The 26,463-nt window shown below is 40.0% G+C and overlaps 1 long non-coding RNA gene across 1 annotated transcript in view; it reads right to left on the bottom strand.

The window, feature by feature from the left end:
* LOC118496884 overlaps window positions 1-25,722 on the bottom strand; it is a 59,755-nt gene extending 34,033 nt beyond the window's left edge. The window contains exons 1-2 of the long non-coding RNA XR_004899446.1: window positions 25,697-25,722; window positions 24,621-24,765 (exon numbers count right to left, since the gene is read on the bottom strand). This is a non-coding gene — a long non-coding RNA (uncharacterized LOC118496884). The remainder of the gene's footprint in view (window positions 1-24,620; window positions 24,766-25,696) is intronic.
* Window positions 25,723-26,463: the final 741 nt, after the last annotated feature.

Raw genomic sequence — 26,463 nt, 5'->3', positions numbered from 1 at the left:
CTCCTATAGTTTTCAAATCTGAGTTTTTCAAAGGTCTTTGTCCTTCTCTCTTGTGAATTATTTAAACTATTTAAACAGAACGGCCCAAAACTAGTTTTGTAGGAAACCTTACCAAAGGAGAGAGACTAAAGTGAAACTGCAGAAATAAACCAGGAGAGAACCTGAGTCCTAATCCTCACCCTATCACTCACTAGCTGTCAGCTCTTGAGGAAACCAAAACCCTTTGGAGCTTCATATTGGCCAGATGTGAAATATGAATACTAATATTTCTGTGACATACATCACAGCTGACTCCAGTGAGCAAATGAAAAGATAATGCATTCCTTCAAGCTTCAGAAATTGTCAAATATAGGATACATGTGAATAAAGAATTATTATTCTTTATTATTATTATTATTATTATTATTATTGTACAGAATAAACACTACAGGGTTGCAGAAGAACAATGCCAGACAGATTGATAAGGGGTTGTTTTGTGAATAACTTGGAATTTCATCAGGATCTTGAAGAAAGAGAAAACATTCTAGGCTGGAAGAATAGCATGGCAAAAAGCGCGGAAGCCAAAGAGTTCATAGTATGTTTATGGAGCAATGAGAACTAGCAGGCCTGGAACAGACAAAGTGTGTCAGCAAAGTCAAGGGTGAAGAATGTGGACAGGGTGAGTTGAAGCCCACACTGGTGGAGACCTAGAATGCCAGGGTTAGAAGTTTGAAATTTATTCGGGAGACAAGGAAGGGTATTCTCAGACTAATGACTTGCCCATAGTATGCAGGACAGATCAGAGATAGGATGGGGAGCAGACAGAACCTATAAGAAGATACTGCTTTCATTCATCGAGGGTTGAGATAAGGAGCTACACCAAGCTGTGGCTGTGCTGGCTGCCCGGAAGGACGAGAGTGTAAAGGGAGAGTGAAGAACCTCTTCTGAGATGCTGTCTTAGGAAATGGTGAAGTCAGAAGAGGGAGCCAACCTGGGAGAAGAAATTAACTCACGTTTCAGCCTCAGCTTTTGAGGCAGTGGCACCTGGGGCATGAAAGCATTCTAAGATACCACACAGAAAAGGCTTTGAGAAAGAAAATGAACATGAACAGGCTTGGAGCCACGGAGAAAGACAAGCAGCAACCATTTCCCTAGGTTTTTCCATTGAGCAGGTTCTCCGAAACAGGCATGAGGGAGGCTTGGAGCGATCCAGCCGAAAGGGAGACAGCTCCCTGGGAGCCTGAGTAATAAAGAAACACAGAACTTTCGGATTAAGGTCCTTGAGAGTTTAAACCTGACCTTCTCCAGTGGTCTCCCACACAGAGAAAAACTGCAATTTAAGCCAAGTGGTTTTAAACTGGGCAAATGGGGAGCCAAACACCAAGGAGGGCTGATTTATATTTAAATACCACATTTTTATTACTTTTCTGGAAATTTGACACCGGCCCTCATTTGAAACTAGACAAAGCAGCATAAATTTTTTTCAAAATGATTGACACTCAAAAGGTAATACATTTTAAATTCCTCCAATTAAAGCAAATTTAATTTTAAGTTTAATTAAAGGAAACTTTAATTAGAAAGAAGATTAAATTTTAATTAAATTTCTCTAAAATCTTCATACCGGCCTTTACAGCTAATATTTGTCAGAAACCAAATCCCTTCTTAATATTCTTAAATTCTATTCTAGCATTTTCCTTCGTATTAGAACAGCATCTCACCAGCTGTACCTGCCACTGTGAAAATTATTCCCATCTTAAAATACTGGAAATGCAACTGAGGAACCAAAATCTCCCTAGGTAGAGAAGGGAAAACAACAGATTCTATTATTGATGAAATTTTTATTTTCAATCTCTTCCCCAGTCCTTTTGGAGGCAATTAGGTGTGGTGGGCCTGCTGGGAGCCAGTCACACTGCATCCCCAGCATCAGCATGTATTTATGGAGCACCTACTGTGTGCATGGCCCTGCACTAAATTCCCTGTCTAGCAGGGAAACGTTGTTAAAATACCAGCTCAACCTGAAACAGAGCCTGGACCAGCTTGCCCGCCTGGAGCCTGGGGTCTCGAGGCTTCTCCATTCCCAGAATCAGGAAGAGAAGCGGTCTCCTGAGTACTGACTCGTCCAGGGCTTTCCAACTGCCCCTCCCCACTCAGCCCTGACTCAGGGATGCCCGACTCAGCTCCTGAGCAGGAAGGGCTCTGGTTTTAGGTATGTAAGTCTCAGATCCTGAACCCAAATTGCTGCTAGAGAGCTACATTATCTTTAGGGGCAGCCTACACTCTCCATTTCTCACGTTTGTCTCTCGTCTGTAAAATGGGGGAATACAATCTGGCATGCCTGCTTCCCAAGGAAGTCACGGGGATCAAATGAAATAATGTAGCTAGAAAAGTTTCCGAAAACTGTGAAATGCTACCTACTTTACGTATAACCACCTCCTACTGCCACGTTGTGGGTCCTCATTCCGTCCCTGCCAGGACCCTGCTCTCCATCAACCCATAACCACACCCAGCTCCTGTGTTACCTCCTCCCCAAAGTCAGCCCTGAACTAAGCCCCTGACAGGGAACGTTCTCTTCACATGTGTACCCTGCCCTCGACTGCATTATATTTACAGACACTGCTTATTTATGGGCACTGAAATGGAGCAGAGCCTAGCCTTTGCCTGCAGACCCATGGACCAGGCCTCAAGACCCCTGCATAAGAGTGGTTAAAATAAAGTATGGGTGAACAATTTTATTAGGAGAAAGTTACCTTGAATTTGCTTATCAGACGAAAATTCTTCTGCAGGATACTAGGTCGAGTTTCCAACCACTGTGAAAAGGGCTGTGCTGACCTCGGTACCTGCTAGTCCATGAGTCAGTCACAGCCCCCATTTTCTGGAGTAGATAACAAGGTCAAGGGCCTAAGCTGCGTGCTACAGAAAGATGCTCTCTGACTTTACTTATCTGTCATCACCTCCTAACAATCCAAATCCCCCTGACCCCAGAGCACCTTTTGGTCCTGGACCTAAAACATCTATGTATCTTCTACTCACCCGGTCTCTAAAATTTCCACCAAGCGGAAGCTCATCCAAGAATCCTGTCCGACTCCCCACACCCTTCCTTCTAAATTCCTGTGCCCCCAGCAACGGGGCAACACACAACGAAGCCTCTGAGGCAGGGCCTGGCTCCTCGCCTTGTACACCCTGGGTCTAGGGCTGACAACTTCACCTGCCTGCAGCTTCTCCACGGAAGGGTCACTGGTCCCTACTTCCTCTCTATCCCCTGCCGCTCCCGGGGCCACTGCTGCAGACAGAAGGGGGAATCAAGAAATACTTATTCATTCATTAACTGTACTTTAAAAGAGAGCAGAAGCCCTATTGTAATTTGTTAAGTGCAGGTTATACCAGAAATGTAATAACTCTTATAAAGCAGCAGAGACGATGTTTAGATGATAAGAAACAAGCAGAAGAGAGGGATGGTCAGAAATGAAAAACAGAACATGAAAGAGAGGTTGAAGCAGTGGTTTTGGCGCAGGGTAAAGGTGAGAATGTGGAGGGTGGCTTATCCTAGGAGTGGGTGAGAGGTGGAGAGGCCCGGAAGTGAGAGGAAGCAGTCAAGGAGGGAAGACTCAGAGAAGACTGTCTCCCTGGCTACGTCTGGGCCTGTAATCATCTATTATTCAACTGTGAAATGGGTACAGCGTAACTTTTGTGTCCCTACCTTGAGACCTTTTGTGAGACTTAACCTGTTTGTGTAGGGCTTTGAACTCTCCAGGTGAAAGACGGCACCAGCAGTCCAGAGGATGACTCTGGACTGTTGCTAGCTATAGCTGGATTCAGAAAGAGAGGAGAGACAGGACCATTTTCAGTGTGCCTGTCAGCTCGGCCTTTTTTATCATTTGTAGGATTTCCACAGCTAAATTAAAATTGCTCTTCATTACTTTTTTCCACCGGCAATTAAAAAAAGCTATGGGACTTGTAACAAGGAGGCTGAATGCTAATTTTGCTCTCTGTAGAAAAGCAGAACATCCATCTCAGGAATCCTTTTCTCTTTATCCTTTCGGCCTGCAAGAACTTTAGAATTTTAGGGGATATGTGACTTTTCTTCTGCCTCAAAAACTGGGGCTAAGAGATCTCAGGAAAAACAGGTAAAACTCACTAAAGTTAAACGTGACTTTTACTTCTTTACACTAGTTGTCAGACTTCCAAACTGCTAAATGAGAGATTTTTTTTTTTGCTAAACCTCTGACTAGAACCATGGTTCTCATTATTAAAATGCAGCCAACAGTCCTGACCAGTGTAGTTCAGTGCTTTGGGGGTTGTCCTACAAAGGGAAAGGTCACCAGTTTGATTCCCCTCAGGGCACATGCCTGGGTTGTGGGCCAGGTCCCTGGTTGGGGGTGTGCAAAGGGCAACTGGTTGATGTCTCTCTTGCACATAGATATTTCACTTCCTCCCTTCCTCTCTCTCTAAAAATAAATACTTAAAAAAATACTGCAAACAATAAATCCTGACATTTTCTTTCTCCATCTCTGTCTTTTCCTCCTCATCTGTCTCCCTCCCCACCATAACCCTTGAATAGCACAGTCTTTGGGGGTGAGTTTCTCAAGGATCCAACGGGACTGGAGTTTAACAACTTTCCTTTCCTGTTCTGGCTGAAAAATTGTTTGGGGTCTTTTTTCCATCACGGACGGTTGCCCACTGGTCATGTCTGCCTCTTGCCCAGGCTCGCATTTGCCTCTGGCTCTCTCCTTCTTGCTCTTTTTGCTTCCAGAAATATGTTCACTGAGAATCAGCTTGCTCCAATATTTTTCTTCTTTTCTAGCTTTATTGAGGGATACTTGACAAATAATAATTATATATATTTAAGATATACAATGTGATGTATATACATACACATTATGAAATAAGTATCACAATCAAACTGATTAACAGATCCATCACCTCACATACTTACATTATTTTTGGGTGATGAGAATGCTTAAGATCAGCTCTCTTAGAAAATTTCAAGTATACAACACAGTATTATTAACTACCCACAAGAATTACATTAGATCTCCATAACTCATTTATACCATGCAGTTGAGAGGATCCCACATACTGTTATCCCTTCCCAAGGCAGGCGCTGTCTACAACAAATGGAGGTGAGGTAACCCACCCACATGGGCTGCTGGAGCAAAGGTCCACTTTGCCCTTTCCAGGAGAGTCATAGGACCATGAAGTGTGCTGTGGGCAATATTAGAAACTTTCCTTGCCCTTCCAAAGGCCTTTAGTCTGTCTTTAGTTATTCACAAGTATTCTATAAAGGGCTTTCCTTCCCGTAGCAGTACTTGCATACTGCATGACTACTCAATCTAAAATATTTTAGAAATCCAAGATGGAGGGGAAGTGAGCAGAAGCACCAACCTCCTCCCAGAACCAAACAGAATTACACCCAAATTGAAGAGAAATCGTGCTAAAATATCTTGCATGTGTGTTTAGTTGAGTTCTCTATTTTCATAAACTGTTTCTCCAAGAATACACACTTTTCTTTTTAATAATTGATGTTGCTTTTCTGTGGTTGTTTTTGTTGTTGATGTTGTTAGGGGATATATTATATAACATAAACAGTAAAGGCATCTGTTTAGAAAATTCCTTAAAAATATAGTAGTTCAGTAACAACAACAAAAACATGTTCATGGATAGGAACGATGAGATGGAAGTCTTCTTTTAGAAGATTCCACAACATTCTTACTTCTTTACTTACACTCTTCGAGATCTATTCCCAAGGGAATCTCCACCTAGATATTCCACTTTAAACACACACACACACACACACACACACACACTCCCTCCTCCACTTCCGCACTCTGTACACACATAATCATAGCACTTCTCATTAGCTTCATTTCCAAGGCTGTTCATTATTTTCAAATGTCCTCAGGCTTCTTTTGTTCCTTTACAAAAACCCCATAGTCATCTCTGACTTATCATCCATCACCAAACATTTGAATTAAAAAACTGAAAATAAAATTACTCAACCATTATATCAGGCATTAGAGTAGAAGACAGGTGACCTGTATTGTGATCCTAGCTTTACAAATAATTGCTTTTATGACCCAGAATAAATGACTTCATCTCCCTAAGTCTAATTTCTTCATCAGTAACAGGGAATATAACTGTCCTGCCTATTTTACAAGGTGTCCTGAGAAATATTTGAAAACTGAATATACACCTGAAGTTAAATGTTATTATTGTGCACATCTACCTTATAGTATCTCTGTCTCCCTCATCCTGTCTGATAGCAGTCTCTGGTGATCACCACTTCATTTTATGTCATTCATTCTTTCATTTATTCAACACACATTTATCATACACCAACTATGGGGCAGCCTCAGAAGCTCACGTCTTCATAGGGAGGGCAGACATCTTACCAAAATTGTACACCTGCGTGAGAGGTGTCCCCACAGCTCTGATTTGAGGCAGTTCATCTGTGGATATGTGGAGTAGACATGTGTCTTATTTTGCTTTTCTATCTCAGTCACTCACCAGTCATTCCCTTTACCGAATATGATGTTCTTTTGAGAAACCCAAGCTTTCCTCAACAGGCCAAGGAGAAAACTCAACCCGCGCTAATTTGGTGCCCCTTCCCTGGCATGTGAAACTGGTTCCTGGTGACATAGAGGTTTTAAATGTGTGATTTTACTGATTATAGCTGTGGCCTCTGACCCAGCTTTCCCTGCCACGAGACCGCTTCAGTCATTACCCTTTCTGTTCCTCCGAAACTGTCTCAGTGCCTTTTCCAAGCCTGGTTCTCCGACTTTTCTGTGAGTTAGTAATATCCTTCTATTAAATTTCACTTTTGCTTTAGTTAGCCAGAGTTGTCTGTAACAACATCAACAAAAAGAATTTAAAAAAACCTAGATAACAACAATGTGGCTATGCTCTATCTTGTGTGTCTTTGTGAAAGTGTCTGGAACATTCAGGCCTACCTAAGAGCTCAATCCATATTTATTTATTCAAAGAACATGTATCCACTAAGCATGAACTCTGTGCCAGGCATTGTACCCTCATGTGGCAAATACAACCAAAAAGGCTATGCAGGAAGCATGCGCACCAGGACTCCCGCCGAACCCCAGTGCTCTCTAGTGCACAGAAGGGCTCTCAGGGCTGCGGGAGCAGGAACTGTGGGGTATGTGAACCGCAGCTTTATTCCCACTGGTTTAGGTTCCCTGCTGCTCCTCCAGTGCACAAGGCATACCGCCATTGTTAAATCTTCTCCCAGACCATTCCAACGTCTTACAACTTCCTCTCCCTTTCTCCCCTCTTGTCTACATCCTACTCAGTAGATGTACCTTTGCTACTGTTGCTAAAGATGGTGATGCAGATAATGATGACACAAGATACTATGCTAAAAGTAGGGGTGACTTGTCCCAGGAACAGGACCATAGTGACCTTACCACCAAGAAGGATGAGTGGATTCTCTTGCTACAGGAACAGGATGAAGGGGCAGTGGGTATTGTTATATTTTAGTGTGAGGATTTAAGAGGTGGTAGTATCTATACTCATTTAGGAGATCATGTTTTAAGGGTGAGTAAGTTCTCACCCTTAAAACACCCGTAAAACATTCTGATGCTAGGTACTAGAGAATCCACAGTGAATAAAACACAGTATTTCCCCTCAAAAAGCTTATGGTCTAGTGGGGGGAGTGTGATACAGAAACAACTTAAAATGCAGCAGAGTGGAAGCAAGTGCTAGGTGTGAGCACAGGGAAGGTGATAACTCAATAAGCTTTTAAAGGAATTGAGACACTGATTCCTCCTAGTCAGAGATGGTGGTGGAGGATATTCCAAGCTGAGAGAAGATAAAGGTAATAAGGTAATACATTTGAAAAAGACTATAACTAATATGCCTTATGATCACACATAAGTTATTTATCTTCAGCTTCCTCATCCCCAGATAAATATAATAATAGTTTAGACATGTCCGATAAAGCTGGGACATAGAGTTTCTTGGGCAGGAAGGAGATACAGTTGGATGAGCTGCGGCCAGGTCACAAAGCTCTCGTGGATCCAGGAGCTATAAAGCAGCCTGGACTTTATCCCCCAGGATGATTTTAAGGAGAATGGCATGACCACATGTGTATTTTGAATGTTACTGAAGTTTATACTACACAGCTAATTTTATACAGACTTGCTTTTTTCCAGTGTTTTTTTTTTGCAGAGTATTAGTCTTGTCTTTCCAAACATATTGTAAATTGCATGAGGTCAAGATCAATATCTTGCATATCAATTAGCAACATACTGAGGCCATAGAATGTGCTCACTCTGTATTTCTTGATTAATTCTACTATGCCTATCTGGCTACCTTTTAGACATCTTAGTCAATAATATTTATAGCAACATTTAATATAATCATGCATTATAAAACAGAGATAAGAAAGCCTAGAGCACAGGATTTTATATTTTACACAAACATTTTAAAAAGAGAAAATCATTTTTATTTTTTCAAGAGACTTCCATTCACCCTGTACATGCATGTAGGTGGGTGGGTGCTTCTCTGATACATACAGAGAAATCTCTAAGCGATAAATTGTGAGGGTTGCTGAGTATAGAGGCCTAAGTAGAAATGGAGTAGAGGGACTACTTATATGAAAGAAAGCCCAGCAAAATACATTAGAGAGCAGGGAAAGAGAAATGTAATGAGGGACTAAAAGTAGGATAAAAGAAAAGAAGGAGAACAGACAGAGAAGACCAACTTAAAGATATATTTGGTTGGTGGGTCCAAATTCTTCTTGAGAGACCATTGGATTTAGTGGCTCTAAGGGAAAAAATATACACAAGTAAATTGAGGGAAATCAATGATGACTTTGTAGACTACTGAAAACTTGACTGAGTTACTTTGTTTTCTTTTATTAATCATTCCTGTAAGTATAAACACACAACACAAACAAACACCCTTTGATTCCAGTGTACCTCCGTCTCTCCCAGGACTCACACACCCGGGATACAGCCCTCTGGGCCACACAATTCTTCTTCTCCCTCACAAGATAAATTTCGTATCAGCCCAGCAGTCAGCCATCATCTATTCTCAGGGGGAGAGTGTATAGCATGACCTCCCTTGAAATATTACCTTTATTTACACGGGTTTGCATGGACCACATTACTTATGAGTCACCAAGGGGAAACGGAGCCTCTAGTAGATAAAGCGATCAGCACAAACCTCTGTAAATAAATCTGAAATTTCAATGAAGGTCATGCCAGGCCTGATTTATTCCTCAACACCCTATGAAATAATGTTGACCAGGTAAGTGGTTTTCATTTTTCTCTCCACCCACATAAGGGAGAACCTTTTAGCTCTAAGGAGCTTGTTGTATATGTAATAATGAGCATCTGGCTAGGGAGATAGTACACCCTGAAGGAAATAACCTTTTATTATTATATTAGATTCTCAATACTAAAAGGTCAGGTCATACAGAAACAATTTTGTTTTGTTTTTAAATTTAATCTGGTGGTAAAAGTTCTCATAACAGAACTTAATTGAGGAGCTATTGCTCAACAATAGAAAGTATTTTTATTCAATAAACAGAAATGAAGCATCTATCTATAGGAAGCACAGAGCACCAGGTTAATGAATAGAAGGAAGATAAAGATAAATATGTCAAGGTCCCTGAGAGCCTCCCTGTGTCTCCACAAGAGCCCCCAACTATTCCATGTCTATGGCAATTTAATAAACCAGTCAATTCGATAAAAAATAATTATTCAGTCAACTTATATTTATTAAGAATTTCCTGAGGGTAAGACTTTATGCTAAATATTGAGGTGGTGGGTAGAAATGAAATGAATGATGTAGAAATAAAATGAAAGCATAAGAAAATTTTGTCTATCCTCAGTACATTATAATGCAGTTGAATTTTATTATATAAATGGCTGTTCCAGAAAGAAAGAACAAGCCAGTTAAATTAGGTGTGTGTGTGTGTGTGTGTGTGTGTGTGTGTGTGTGTTGTAGTTTTGGAGCTCAAGAACCATATATCTTTTCTAAACTAAATTTTCTACTTTCCCATCTGTGTTATTATACATAGCCCATATGTAGAAAAGGGACTTTGGGAGCCTAAAGAATTATCCTTTAAGCAGGAAATAAACAACATGATATTGCTAGAAGATCTTTGAGAGAATTGTTGAGAAAGGGAGAGAGAAGGCTCAGGAAGTCAAAGATAAGAGCTAGACATTAATTAGTTCTTTAAAGAAGAAGATGCCAATAATGCAAGCAATATGCATCAAGAATTCTCACTCCCAATATTACTCTCCCAGGTTTGGTTGCATTTACAGAACTAATGGTGTCACCTCTGGCTTTCATTTCTATCTGGAATTATGATAAAAGATAATCTTCAGTGTGTGCGGGTGCCATTAGAAACTACAGCTTGGGAGATCAGGAAGTTGTCCCTTTGCCCAGTGTTAACAGAAACACTAATCTCACTCATTCTAAGAAAGGTTTCTCTAGTTCTCATTAAAAATATCACTTATATACAAATCATTCATAAGTTTTTTATGAGATACTTTCATCTGTTCATGAAAATTCCTCACTGTGTACCTAAAACCGAAAAATCTAGATTTTGTTACACAGACTCATTATTATTTAAACAGATTTCTTTATCTTCACCCTTTCTTACAATCTTCCAACTTTTTGCAGTTTCATCTAACAAATATCTCTCCTTTGAGGACCTGGCCTCGTGCCCGACTCAAGAGAAGGGCTCAAAGGGTTCAACTTTCTATCTGTAGCAACTCTGATCTCCAGTAAGGCATGAGCACCCATTCTGGATATGATAATTGGTGATTTTGTTGGATTTTCAGTCCTTACTTACTAAGGTTTCAGAACATTTTACCCGGTTGGGGCATTAGCAAAAACCTGAGGGTGGATCACTGTCATGCTGAGGCATTCGCCTGTACCTGTCGCCTTTCTTCCCATTCTGTCAGGCTTTCTGTGTGCTTTGATCCGGGCAAAACATAGCAAAGATATTTTTCAGTTGCAAACCTCCAACTATACATCCACCAAGAGCAAAGCTAAAACCGTCATTAGGCAATAGTGATGCTTTGAAATTCTGGCTGTAGAATTTTGTGGAGCATATTCTCCTACCCCTTTATGTGACTAAAACCCTTTATAATGTTTCATATTCAGGATGCCTCCTGGTTTCCCTGTAATGCAGTCCTGCTTTGTTATTTCCTTCTTGCTGCTAAAAAAAAAAAAAAAAAAAAAAACCCGGAGGACCAGACTGGCTAAGTAACTCTTCCAAAATTATTCACATAGATTAAACTAAGAATATCAAAACTATTGTAAAGAATGAAATCAATGTTCTCTGCAGTTGCAGGTTCTTCCTGTGGCAATGCTAATCCTTACTGGCTGAAAAGCACTCTCCCTCAATTACCACCTGCCAGTTCAAACCTTATCCCTTCTCTAAAGCTAGCTCAGGTCCCACCTCCGCAAGCTCCACTTCTTCCAAACCAGCCTTTGATGAATTTACCTCTGATTTACCAACTGAAAGCACAACCGAGCTCCTGAGTCCATGCAGATGAGCCTTCAGCAACAAGGGTTTGTACTGCTTGGGGTCAACTTACACACAGACTTTTTCACAATTAAAACATTCATTTGGTCTTGGCCCCTGTATCCGCAGTTTCGCATCTGCAGATTAAACCAAGTGCCGATTGACAACAGTATTTTTACATACCCAAATGCAGTTTCACAACCACAGGTGGAAAATTTTGTTTTCAGTTCTTGGTTGGCTGAATCCTCAACTGCAAAGGGCTGGCTGTACGGTCAAAAGTTATATGAAAATGTTTGACTATGTGTGGGTTTGCACCCTTAAATCTCACATTGTGTAAGGGTACTTAAGGTACTGCATTTTTTTTCTACACAATCCAAATAAGTAAAGTTTTTAAGATAGTAACCTGTTCCCTACTTCTTTTGTCCACAATAGTACTCATCTTACTTCATGGCATTTGTAAGTAGCACAATAATTATTCCCTTGGCTTACAAAAAGCACTTGATTTAGAATTAAAAAAAGTACAAACTTACATGGTCATTAAACTCTTGAAACATGGGCAAATCTCTTTCAGTTTTCCAATCTATAAAATAAGTGTTAATAATATGATTTCTGATAGTAATTCTAAAACTAATACCCTATGATTATATTGTTTTATTTGCACGTATCTTTTGGGAGGTTAGGAGGGGAACTTCCCTCGAATATCCTCACCCCTCCTTTCCTGCATCTAATTCTTATCTACATTTTCTTCAACCCTGACCCGAGCATTTCACCATCCCCAGAAGTGGGGTTTGAGAAAGGTGTTACTGAATGAGTCTACTACTAGTCTATTTAACTTATCTTTGTCTTAAAACATATATCTCAAACCACATTGCAACAAGGCTGATGACTCTAATCATGGACTCCTCAATTTGAATGTGTTATTCCCTGTCTCCAGTATAAATGTTATAAAAACTCCTCATTAAGATAAAAGATACATTTTTTTTAATCCGGAAAAATGCCTTTATGAAAAAGCGTGACTAAAATAGACTTACATCAGTAGTTTCAAATTAAGGGACAGATCTTGCATCTCTTATCTAAAGTTTTTTTTTTTATTATAGTTGCCACATTGCACAGGGATGGCCTGTCTTTCCTTTTTTCTTAAAGATTTTATTTATTGAGATCCAAGGTAGCAGAAGAGTAAGTAGAAGCTATACTAACTTCCTCCCAAGACCAATCTGGAATTACAACTAAATCGTAGAGAAATCATCCTGAATAACCACTGGACAACAGCTGGGAAGAAGACTTATAATCATGGACAGACAGGAGAAACCACTTCACCACAATAAGATTGGTAGGGAGTGTGGAGGAAGCGTGAGAAGGCTGGCTGTGTTCCCATGGGTGGCAGCTGAAGTTCTAGAGGGATATTTCAGTGACCAGGGGGTTCCCCCAGACAAATATTGGGCCCAAGCTGGGCTCCCCAGCCTACAGGACCAGAGCCAGGAAGGAACCTAGATAACATCCAGCTGTGGAGAGCATCAGAGTTTCTGTTTGCCAGGGAGTGACAGCTGGACAGAGAGCTTCTTAAAGGGCCAATGCACAAAATTTTGCTTGCAGCCACTTATCTGGGCTCCAGCAGAGGGAAGACAGAGTGGAATAGAAATGCTTGAAGAGAGCCTAGGGTTGGTGGCTCTAGGGAGAGAACTGAAGGAAGAGCCACCAGGATCCCTGTGCTGCATCATTCCCCACACTGCAGAAGCCATCTTTTATTTCTTATCTACACTCACCTCTACAGGATGTACTAGGATATTCTCTATGAAACCACTTCACTTCCACAGAGAAGATCATGAGTATGTTGAGGGCCTTACTGGTCCTCTGATTCTGTTCAGAGAGAGAAAGTATGTTCTCTAAAGCATGCAAATGTACCATGTCTAAACCAGGGAAGCAGTTCTGGACAGGAGATCATCTTGGTGTCCAGATACAGAACCATATATAAAAATGATTTGTTTTTTACTCATTAATGTTTACTTCACATCTGTTTTCTCATTACTCAGAATACTCTTACTCTGTTCTCTATTACTTAACATCCCTTTTCTACGGATCTTTTAGCCAGCATTAATAAACTCAAGTTTGTTCCACCGAGGTTCCTCCCTCTCTTTTACTTTACCACTCAGTACCTTGGAAGTGTTGTCTACAATCATTGTGTTCACTTCCTCTCACCTCCCAGCCCCTCTCCACCCTACAGCTCAGTGAATCTATTCAGCCCAAGGTCAGCGATGGTCTCTGCTGCTAAATCCAGTGGGCGTTTTACTCAGCAGATGTGACATGGTTTGTCTGTGGCAATGGGCACCATTTCCACTCCTTCATTAAAATGCTTGTGTTCTCTTTCCCTGGCTTCTCAGAAATCTGTCTTTTGTTTTTTCTTCTACCTCTTTAGCCATTTCTTCAGGGACTTATCTTCTTTTATGACACCTTAAATATTTGGTTTCTGTTTTCATTTCCTCTCTCATTTCACTTTGTCTTCCTGGGTGAATTCATCTACTTCCATGATTCAGAAGTTCCTATGCACTGATGGTTTTCACAATCTTCAGCTGTGTCTTTCTCCTAAGCTCCAGAACTAAAATACCACGCAGTGAAAACCTCCATTTGAACACCCTACAGGCATCTCAAATTCAACATGTCAAAAAATGCACTCATAATTCCACTCCCCCAAACATGTGCCTCTTTTGTATTATCTCTATGAATGCTAAGACAATCTAACCACTTACTAAGGTAGAAACCTGGTCACCACCCCCAATTGTTTCTTCTCTTTCTTCTTTTACACTCGCCCCACCCAACCAATCACCAAATCTTCTTGTTTTCTTTTATTCTAGATGTAAACTCCATGTATACCTCTCTATTCCCACTGCTGATACCCTAATTCAGCCTTAATAAATAAAGTAGAATTAAGACCTAAAATGCAGTCATTAATTTCTTCTTAGAGCCAAATTATTTCTATCAGCCTAAACATGTTACGGTTCTATGTGGTGACTTGACTTTGACTTTCAGATTGGTTACAGATTAAAAATGAGGATAGATACTCAAAAGCATCACAACAGTGTGTGCTAGCCTTAATGTTGTGTTAGGAATTTATCTTTTATCTAGTTCACAGTTTCACTTCTTGTATTAATCAGCCCATGCACAATAATACAGAAACTGTTATGAATGTAGGCTCTGAAGCCAATATGGTTGGTCAGGTTACAATACCTTCTGTGTCACTTGGGGTGAGACATTTAACATCCCTGGGCCTTCGTTAACTCATCAGTAAAATGAGGCTATGAGTAGCGTCTACCTCAAAAGACACTAATGTTGTGAGGACAACATTTGTTAATAGAAGTAAAGGACTTAGGTAAACACCTGGCATACCGCAAACTCTGTTGGCCTTTTCTATTATTATTATTTTAGCTGGTTTATTTCGTCCCCTTATAATTTTCTTGGGCCTACTATTATGCCCAACACCCAGTTGCCCTCCTTCTGTCACTAGAAGCAACTTTTCTGATGCGCCCCCCTTACCTTCCCCCGTAGCCAAACTCATACCTGTGTCCAAAAGCAGCCTTAATAACCTTCGTTTTAGAAATGAGGTATAAAGAGTTCGGACATGGAAGTGACTGCCACAGTTAAATGGTAAATGAATGGCAGAGATGGGACCAGATCCCAGTAGCTCATAACTTTGTATTCAGTGTTCTTCTCATCTCCTGGGAGAGATCTTTCTGTCATTATTGAACAGAAAATATTTCCATGTGCCCTGCACAAAGCATTATTTCCAGACAAGAGAAAAAGAATGGCTGTCAAATAATGACTTCATCCTGCCTACAGTTCTCAGCATTAAAAGACTCCCTAAAATATCCTGGGGAGACTTTCTGCAGGGAAGCCATTCCCACTATTCCCATTCCATGCCACTTCTTTCTTTTGTGTTGTCTCAGAGAACATTACTTATAGTATTTCTGTCATAACTTAGCATAATTCACTAAAATTAGGTGTTTCTGTGTCTCCTCCCACCCATCCCCACACCGAGTAGATTATGAGCTCTGTGAAGAAAAGGACATCTCATTAATCTTTAAATTTCCAGTGTCCAGCAGGGAGCCTCTCTCCTAGAAGATAATTCAATAAAAGTATATTTTATGAATGAGTAAATAGATGCTCTAACTGGGTTAAAGCACTAAATATTTGAAAAATGGCAGCATCCCAAGGGAATGTCAGATAATTCTGTACAAGCCAAAAATGTCAGTACTCTCATGAGATTAAGTCTAGAACAGCTGGTTTACATGGCAGGATACTTTTATCTGAAAATAACAAAGGCCCTACTACAAGGGGCTCAGATGTTTAAGGTACCATGATTGTTTATTGCACAAGAAGTTCAGAGATAGATAGTCCCTCAGCACCAGTAAACCAAAGGAGAGATGACAAGGGTGTAGAAAAATCCACTTTCTCTTCTCAGAAACACAACCCAGATTGCCATATCAGGTTCTTCTCCTCTCTTTTTAAAATTCCATGGGGCTTTCTCTTAATAAAACTTGTCTGTAATTTGCTTGTGTTTTATTCCTATAGATCACCTCCCGAAGTGGATGTTGAACTGGTCAAAGGGAAGAATAGTGTCTTATCCATATTTGTATCTGCCACTGAGACATTTATTATACCCTGGTAGGCATTTACAGCTTAGTCATCACTTCAGTAATGGATCCAAAGTTCCTCTCATATTCTTCACAGAGAAACAAGGTGCATCCCCTATTGTGGAACACAGGTTTGAGGTGAGGAAGGGAGTATATTCCCTTGCTTATCCAGCAGACTAACCCAAACCCATTTGCGTTGTATTGGTTCATGGAAGTGTTACTGCAGGAGCCTCTGGTGAAGATGCGTGCCAGGTGAGTTCCTGAGAGTCGCGCCCTTGCGCTGTCAACATCACCACAATATTTTCTGGACCTGTGTGAAGTCCTGTTGATTTAATCCAGAAATTTACTTCTGACAGGCAGCTGGGTAGCATTTGTCACTATGTTTTGAGTCCAGAGTCAAAGAGATTGAGAGTCAGTCTCATCAGTGTTTGGGTGGTAGTGAACCACAGACATGGTTTATTTTCACCATAAATTGGTATTTGTTGTTTTTACAATGTGCAGAAACTCATAGGCTAAACAACAGGAATACTTTATGCACTGTACAACTAAAGATATGAACACTCTGGAATGAGTACTATGTTTTGGTATCCAAGTTGGGATATTTCATTCAGAGGATTTGTTCTCTTTAATCTAGCCTTTTTCCTCACTTATATCAGTCAGTGGAGCAAAAATTAAATATATGTGCCATCAAACACTCCCTCAACTTCCCTTGGCACGTATTTAGTACAGGACACTGCTCTTGGCTTCACATCTCACAGTTCCCTGACAGCCTAGGCAGGAAAGATATGTGAGACAATCCATAAAAAATGTGGGGTTAGTGTAGATATTCTGTCAATGAACAGAAAAGTAATTTAGAGCTCCTGCCAGAATTCAGTTTTCTGTAATATTTACCAGCTGAAGTCAATTTGGAAGTAAATTCCCCATATGGGGAAGCCAGAAGCTCTAACCACATTACCACATGATTTTGCAAACCATTGGCTGTTTCCTAACCCATCACCATAACCACACACTATTTGGGTAAAGGCTAACCCAACCTATGTGTGTTCTAGCTTGTCTTAAAGATTAATGAACTTGCATGAAACAAGAAGGAGAATTGCAACTTCCTAATTCCCCAATACTCTACGAAGTTGACATCCATATGTAGGATTAAGCAACTGCTATGGTAAATGGACCTTAGCCCAATAAATTTAAGATTAATTCACTGGACAATTGCTTATTTGTTTTATACCTGATTGTACCTGAGAGTTTAAAGTAGAATTCAAAATATGCATAGTATAATACAGCAAATTTACTGGAAATGCAACACAAATTTGTCTTTAACTCTCGAAGGCAACTACAATACAAAGGAAAGCTAGCAGTCGTACCACTTAGAGTTGGAAGGTAAAACAGGTGCACAGTAGTTGCCTCTTTTGGTAACAAGAGCAGAGCCCTTTGAAAAAATCACTCTCAGGTAGTGAACAATGTCTTTTCTGTAAAAATAAATATTTTTACATTATGAAAGCAGTCATAATTTTCATAGGGCTCTTTCTTAAAAAGTCTCTTAGTGTAGCTATTGACACGGCACCAAAGTGCAACATAGTAACAGCATTTTCTGTGGTGCTGCTATTACCTGCCCAGATAAGCTGGGCAAGAGATGAGGAAATTAGCAGGTAACATGTATTCATCATCGGGGTGGCCTGCTGCATTGTTTGCACTGCAGCTCAGAGGTAAGCATAAAAACAGAAGAGTTTTTCTTTTTTAAAAAAATACTCAAAATTAAGGGACAGATGGGCTGTTACTTACAGTGCTCTGGCTTTTTGAAAAGCTTCCGAAGATTTCTTGGACCCAGAAGCTGTACTTATCAGAGTATCCTGAAGTGGGGATATAATTATTTAAAAACTTTGGCAGGGAAAAAATAACTTTTTTCACTAAAATGGCAGTTGTGTCTAAATTTATATAGTCTGGCTCTGTCATCAACCAAATCACTACATAGTTTCCTTACAGTTCTATCCTCTCTGCCAATACGTTATCTTCTCCCAGGGCATCAATTACTGCAAGCCACTTTTTGGAAGGTATTCAGCGACAACTATCCTAGCAGTTCAGTAAACTGTAGCCGTCACCCAAAGCAATCTGTTATTTCTATAACCCCTACTAAATTTCACTGAAATCTATCAAATATTACAGAAGATATGCCTATTTGATAAGTTTGCTCAGCTTGCATTTTGTCTCAAGATGAATGACTGTGTTAAAAATAAAAAATAGACATCCTGATATCCTATCATAAAGTACACGATTTTAGCAAAATAGGTCAATGTAGAACAAACCTATACTAAAACAAAAAGTTTCAGTAAAGTTGAAAGAGAGCAACTACTCCAGGAGAATGAAATACCACAGGAACTGCCTACTGATAGAATGGCACACCTTTTATTAAAACTCCAGTGAGATTGTGCACTCAGAGTGCTCTGGGCTCAACTTCCCTTACTGTGTAAGAGCACTTATTTCCCTCTCTTAAACCTGCACGCACTCCTTGCTATTTCTAGACAAGCAGGCTGCGGTAGAGCATATTTTCCACAGAGCTGCAGCGATGTCTCCTGTCTCACGTGCTCTGCAGTGTGGTTCTGACCCAGTCCAATGACAGGAACCTATTTCTCCACCCCGCTGAGTCTGGACGGGCCCTAGAGCAGCTTTGATTGATAAAACAGGACACAGAGATTCTGTAACCCTGCCTGGCATGGTCCTCAGTTGAGTTAGCATCTTCCAACTCCTGCTCTTGGAGCTCACGTCAGAAGTCCATGCTAATGTGATAGAGAAGGACTTGCAGAAGCACTGAGACCCCAGACGTGTGAGTGCGGCGCCAGTTTATCCTGGACATCCGGTTCAGGTGATCCAGCCCCAGCTGTTCTCTGAATCCAGCTGCCTGAGACACCCTTAGAGTCCTGACAGAAAATAATAAATTGCTTTAAAGCCATTGTTTTAAAACAATCATTTAAAAAAGATAATTTAGGTGACACCAACTTTAATATTTCTTGAAGCGTACAGCCTTCTTTCAAAGAATTGCAAAATGGGACATAAGGCAAGAAGCTTTTATAAGAAAGAAGAACAATGGAGTGACAAATAGAAAATATCTGATTGGCCCTGGCTGGTGTGGCTCAGTGGACTGAGTGCCAGCCTGCGAATCAAAGGGTCACCAGTTCAATTCCCAGTTAGGGCATATGCCTGGATTGTAGGCCAGGTCCCCAATAGGGGGCATGTGAGAGGCAACCACACACTGAGATTTCTCTTCCTCATTTTCTCCCTCCTACCCCCTTTTTCTAAAAAAAAAAAAAATCAAATCTTAAAAAAAATATATCTGATTGGCTGGGGCCACAGAGTCAAGCTTATTTTTGGTGAGAAGGAATAAGGAAATAAATATAGAGCCCAGAGCTGGCTTGGCATTGGGGAATTGATTGACTGGATATACTGTGTTTCTGGTTAAACAAAGCATTTACAGGGACAAAAAAGGTACCCCAGTTTGGTTTGCTGACAGTGTACTCCAATTAGATGTGGCGCCATCTAAAGCCAATAAATTTATTTCAACACCACTAAGTTTGAGGATGATCTAAAATAAGCCAAATTTTCTGATTCTATCCTTGTTCTCATCTCTATCCTAAATGCTTGGAACTATATTCCTCCCTATTACTGCCTTTTAAAATCTCACTCACTCACCAAAAGTTAACTAACTCAACCCCTCTAGCCAGCACTCACCTCTCTCTTCTTTCCAGGCCCATAATAATTTGCCCATATTTCTCTTCTGTGAGTTAGCACTATTATAAAACATACAACATACACAGTTCATTCATGGATTTATTCATTCCCAAATATTTATCAAGGGCCTTGTATGTTCCAAGCAAAAGTGAATGCAGTGCAGTGTCTGAACTCAAATAAATCACAGATTGGCAGGGGTGACAGATATAGACAAAATGAGGGTTTGGTGATTGGGGTGCACATGAGCTTCACAGAAAACCTGAGAAGGGATGGCAGGAAGGGAAGGCGTTAGGAGAGCCTCCAGGAAATCAGAGGGCCCAGCACAAAGAGACAAGGAAGAATGTTCGCTATTAAAGAAACTACAGGTACAAACAAATTTTCCAGAGGTGAGAGGTTAGTGTGGTGTTTCCAGGGAACTACAGGTATTTCAATATGATCCGGGGGAGTGGTTAGAAGACTAAAGAGGAAGAACATAGATTATAAAAAGCTTCCTATATCGAGTTAAAGAACTGGGATTTTGCCTTACAGAAATCTTAACAAGACCCTCAAGCATTGTAAAGAGAATGCCACGGCCAGATTAGAGCTGTAATTTATTTTCCTGGCATACACATGAAGGGTGCAGGTGAGGAGGGCAAGTCTAAGAGAAGAGGGAGTTCAACTAGGTATCCATGGCAACTTCATCCCAGAGATGGCAAGAATCCACCCAAGGGCAACAGCCATAGTGATGCCAAAGTGAATTAATTGAACCCAACTTGTGCATTTGTAAGAGGGAAAACTAAAACCTCAAAAGGATAAGAGCTATTCCCTATGCTCTGACAAGTCAGGGAAAAATTTGAAATAAAATTCAGGTTAACTCATTCTTTGCTCTCTCCATTCTATTATAATGATATTTCCAACCTTCTAGATTATTCACTCTTTAGTAAAATGATCAAGTAATATGGATCTTTATATTCTCAAACATGTTGTATAGACCCTTGTAAATAGTGGATGCTTGAAAGTATTTATTGACTTTGTTGCTTAACTCATATTCTGGTGGTAGTAATATAATAATGTATATACCATATTACTATTATTAATAATCTTTTCAAAAAGTTTTATGAATGTGTAGCAGTTTCAAAGATGTGATTGGTATTTAAAGAGTAGACATTTTGGTATTAACAATTGTCATGGTAATTTTAAGAAAAGTATTTAAACATGTTCCCCCTCCTCTGTAAATATGAATCGTATTTCTCCACTAAGGACCAGGCCGCGCCAACTCTAGAAAGACCTGCCCTGGTCCTCCAAGGTCACAGCAATCTGTCAGCCACCATGTCATCTCAAGATCCTATGACGTCAAGTGTCTAGGGCACTTTAGAACTGTATTCATGTTTTTCTCATATATTTTGTGATGGTTTATATATGTTGATCTTGTTTCCCCAGTGAAATCGTATCATTGTGGGTAAGAAGGGCAGTGAACTCAGTTCTTGCTCCTTTTCCTTGCACACAGTGAGAATATAGAACAGGGAGAGAAATGCTTGACCAGGCAGTTTATGAGTCTTGACCTTACCTTTGCCTTCAATGCATTTGTTTAAGAAAAACGATACACACATACACATGAAATCATCACAGAGTAAAATTTAAAGGGAATAAGCATGATGGCAAAAACTGGGAAAAAATATTGAACAAATTAATAGAGTGTTTTATTATATTTATATTCTAATGAACTAAATGATAGTAATAATAGTCTTATGTTTACAAGGTGCCATATGGTCTACATGGCCCTTTCATAACCATTATCTCATTTATCTTAGCAAAAGATATATTAAGGGACATGGAATAATTGAAAAACTGTTGAAGCTATATATTGAGGAATGGATCACCAACTTTATTCAGATCAGTCAAGGAAGGGTTCAGAAGGAATTGTGTGCTAAAGTGATGTTTTGTAGAGTGAAAATGATATCATTTTACTTTGTCTGTGCCTATGAGATCTATGAAGAACGATGACTCTCCAAGGGAATCAGCAGGATTTGAAGATGTTAGAAGATGATTGCAAGCCTGACATGGAATTCTGAAAGGCCACTAAAAGTAAAATGAAGCCAAAAAAGATTTTCTCCAATACCACTGTCCCGAATGTAGAAGAAAATCCTCTTCAACCAATAACTTAACTTGATTGCTTAGAAAGAGAGTATTGTTGAACATGTAAGAGTCAGCCAATTCCATTGTCTTTCTCCATATACACCCCCTTGTTGACTAAGCAAATGGGCCAGTAATTATTTTTCTCCTTTTAGGGCCTTCCCTGCATAGAATCTGGGAGCTCATCTAGCCAGCTGCTGGGAATGGCAAATCATATAGAGGTGGCAGAGGCCTAGATGGATCACAGAGACATGTCACACAGGCCTACATTGTAATAGTATTTTTAAATAATAGATCATGTTATAGTTCTTTGGGCCCCTTTGCTACCACAAAAACAAGGACTGCCTTTTGTGCACAGAATCCAATAAAAATCAGGTAGTAGACTTCCAGTATATGAAATATACTCTACTCTATTTTTCCATGTTTTTCAATTCAATTTTTATGAGCCTCTGTGGCTTAGAAAACTATGGCTAAAGGAACAGGGAGTTCTGGGTGTTTTAACAGCAGGCTGATATATGCTCATAGAATTAGAGGAATGGAATGGACCTTGGGAATCAACTTGCCCAATCCTCTCATTTCACAGGAAGTACTAGAGCATTACTTCCCAACCATGTTCGCGTCATGACAACATAGGAAGAGAACACATTTTAATGGCACAATGGGATGATCTATAAAGGCCACTCATGACCATCTGGGGAAACTGGCTGCCCTCAGCCCTGCTTGGCCACCACTACCTTGGGATCGATATCTGGGCACACATAGCCCATTCACAGTACCTCAGTGTGGCCAAAAGCACTCCAAGGAGGAACTCTGGTCTAGAGTCCACACATTCAAATGATAGATTTACATGAGTAGCATCTGAATTTCTGACTACTCATAAGGTAATTGTATTGTCTTGGCCAACTGCTCGGGGACAGTGGTGAGAGGAAAAGCTGGTCCTTTGCAGGGTTTATGGGATGCACATGGTGGTTCCTTAAGAGATTTCCAGTTGCCTTATGCATAACTATTTAATGGCTCTACTTTTTAGATCCTTCCAAGATCTCTAGCCTTCAAAATAGCAAATTTAAATCACTGCTTCATCCCACTCTCCCCTCCACATCCACTAACATCCACACTAACTAGACAAAATTCTGATCTTTTAAATAAAAAATATTAATGTGAATAACTGCTACAAATTCTATGCACATATACACAAGCACTCATGAAACTCTATCCTGAAATAATTAAAACCCTATGATGTTGAAAGCCTTCTACTTACTATAATTTTTGAAACTTTTTATTTCACTGTGCCATTTTGTTTAACACTCGGGCAGAGACCACACGCTTGCCGAGCCCATGGGTGGTCAGATCGAGTCTCAGTAGCCTTCCCTAGCTCGTCTCTGAAAACTCGAAAGGCATTTAAACTATTTATGAACTTTATGCTTCATCAGATTAAAACCTATAAGAACCATACTTCATTTTTATATGGGTCCTTGTGGCAGTGCCTGAATCAAAAACACCAAGGCAACTGGGCCCCGATGTTATTAACATTCTATTCATTAGCCTTTCTTCTCCATCATTACTGTTTCCACACTGAGTTCTTTTCTCGGCTCTGAAGGAGAGAGAAAATATGCCTGCTTATGAAACATTTTCTTATGTGCTGCACACTTGAAAATGTAACAAGAGCCTTCTCATTTCATTAAAAATTACTACTTTAGTAAATTCCAGGTTGAGAACAAATGACTGCAGAATAATTTTTTTTAACAGTAGGAAACTTTGCTTTTTAAACTTCCATTGAATAGGCAAAGCCTTGACTATTTATTCATTTTATTTGACTACTTTTTAATCTCCATTTTTATGAGGACACTAATGACCCTCACAGATTGTTACCCTCCAGTGAAATAATAGAGTTTTGGCAGCGGCTGGATTCCAGTTGAAGAGTTCTGAAACTCACTGTAAATCTTCCTGTTTTGTTGTTCTTCAAACTAGGCTTTGCCATCTGCCTTATGAATTGAATTTTTGTTGCACTATTTCGCATGATCTAAAATATGGTTATTGCATCCATAAACTGAGGTTCCTGGAGTGTATTAATTAAGTCCAAAATATTGCACCAATGTGCACAGTGAAATACAACACAAATGTCATGGCATGACCATCAGTATAACCCTCTTGCATTCCACGAAGGCTGTTCTCTCAAAACCTGGAGACAGTTTGGTTGTAGCCGCCAACGAAGTTAAACCTCAAAACTTAAATTCAGGTAGATGAGATAAATGGAAACAGATCTTATTGCTCCCAAACACTCTCTTGGAAATAATGGCATCTTGACATTTTATCAGTCACTCAAGCGGTCATTCTCAGCAGTATCAGCCAGAGCTTGAAGGATAGAGCAGTAAAGAAAGGACTGTCAGCCATAAACATTCCTCAAAACCATGAAAACCACAAATGAGAGCTTAAGTAATGGAGGATGCAATACCCTTGATATTTCAACAATTACCTGCAACAACAGGCTTTGTTCAGAATCGTGGTCATTTTTCCAACAGCCTTACTTGTCAGGCCCAGAATGGGGTAACAGGAGAGAGAAAAGAGGGGGGTGCGGGGGAGGCAGATGACACTCTTAAGTTGAAAAAGTGAACTTGAGTTGGCTGCATATTTAAGCCATGAAAATTTTTCAACAGCAACGAAATAAAAAAATAAAAATAAAAACCCACCTAACGATTGATCCGAGGACGCTGATATTATTAAGCTTGTAGTGAAGCTTTGAGATCATTAGAAACGCATTTACACTGCTTAGCTGTTTCCTGTGTGGCCGTTCCCGATGTCAAATTACGGAGGAGAAAAATAGCAGGGAATGCACTGCAGGGAAGAGAAGGTAGTAATGGATAAGAGTGTAAGTGTAGGAAGGCAAAATGAATTTAACTTCATTACACCTCAGGAACATATCACTGTGTTGTGGAAGGAGAAAGACTAATTTTAAATGGACTCAGTGCTATTATCTTGGCAATTGGGACCCAAGAAAACTAAATGAAATTGAGTGTACACCACAACCAAGTCACCCAAACTCAGGATACAGCGAACGTGGAAAGGTTAAATGCCCTAGAAATTGCATTTGTGGAGTTTCTCAACACCAGAGATTAATGGTTACTCAAAGCAATGGATAAATATTAGCTGAAGACCATTAGCCGAGGAAAACACATCAGTGCATCACAGTTCTCGGGGCTTATCAGATCAATTTTAAATAGGTTTATCTTGGACTTTTCTAACATTTAATGAGGAACAAATTGTTTTTTTTTTCTGTTTCCTCTACCCATGTTGACTTTTTGACATTACCTAGGAGAGAACAATTAAAATAAATGGGTCTGTGACAAAGTGTTCATGTGTTTGTCTCTGCAGCAATTGGAAAAGGATCATTTTATGATTGTTTCCTCCTATTACATAGTTTTTCATATGTATTTAGATTGAATAGTGGACTCTTTAGATGAGAGGAGTATTCGCATGGTCATTTGGCTCTTTCTGCAGGCTTCATGTAGCACCCACCTAAACAATCTCAGTTTCACATGCACCTCCCTTCTGGTTTATAGCTCTCAACCTATGCCAATCAGAATAAAACTGTCCATCAGTTCTCTTTATATTTAACAACAACAAGTGAAAGCAAACACAAAGTACATATTATTATCTATCTGGTGCCAGGGACTGTGCTAAATGTGGTAGGAAATTCACAAAACCAATCAAGATCAGGTCCTTAGCCTCAAGAAGCTGTTTAACCTATCTAACCTGTTTCACTCACCGGAAATGTGCCCATTTCTTCTGTCTCTGGGAAAAAAAAAAGGGGGAGGGGAAGGAATGCAATTATGTTATTCATAGCTTCTTGTTTGTATGCAGGGAATAGTGAGTACAGAGTTTCCTGATTAGGCATTAACAAACACTGGGAAGAAACCAGGGAACGGTCCCTGAAGACTGTAGGGATGGAACCTCAGCTTCATGGCTTCAGTCAGCCCTTCTTCGTCTCTAAGCCTCAATGTATTTCTAGGTTCCTTCACACACCGTGCGGCCTGCTTGACCATTCTTGAAATCACGGAGTTCGAGATGGAAATTTGCCTCTTGAAATTGGCTTTCTTTTCTTTCTTTCTTTTTTTAATTTTCTTTTTCTATGGTTACATTCTGCAGTTCACCTAAGAATTTGCAATACCTATCTAAGTCTTTTGAAAAGCAGCAAACAAAGCAACACAAATATTCAACCAAATGCTCCGATTTTGAAAGTAATAAGTGACATTTCTGCTTCCTTCAATGAACCATGCATTTCATCTTATTTAAAAGAATCACTCCTTTTATTCTATGTCAGTAACTCATAATAAGGCATCAGTAGAGTAGTGCTTATATGCGATGGCTTGGCTCACCTGTAAAGCAACTTTTCATGACCCCAATATTTCCTGTTGTGAATAGTACAGCACGAAACAGCCTGGTCCTACCCATTTCGAAGCCTTCAATGTCTCAACAAACAAAATAGCACAGAAGGCCCTTGAGGACTGTCCATAGATTTAAATCTGAGTACAT

This window comes from Phyllostomus discolor, chromosome 9 (genome assembly GCF_004126475.2).
Source record: "Phyllostomus discolor isolate MPI-MPIP mPhyDis1 chromosome 9, mPhyDis1.pri.v3, whole genome shotgun sequence".
NCBI classification, from domain to species: domain Eukaryota; kingdom Metazoa; phylum Chordata; class Mammalia; order Chiroptera; family Phyllostomidae; genus Phyllostomus; species Phyllostomus discolor.
Note: the sequence above shows the minus strand (reverse complement) of the source record. Positions and strands in the feature narration are given on the sequence as shown.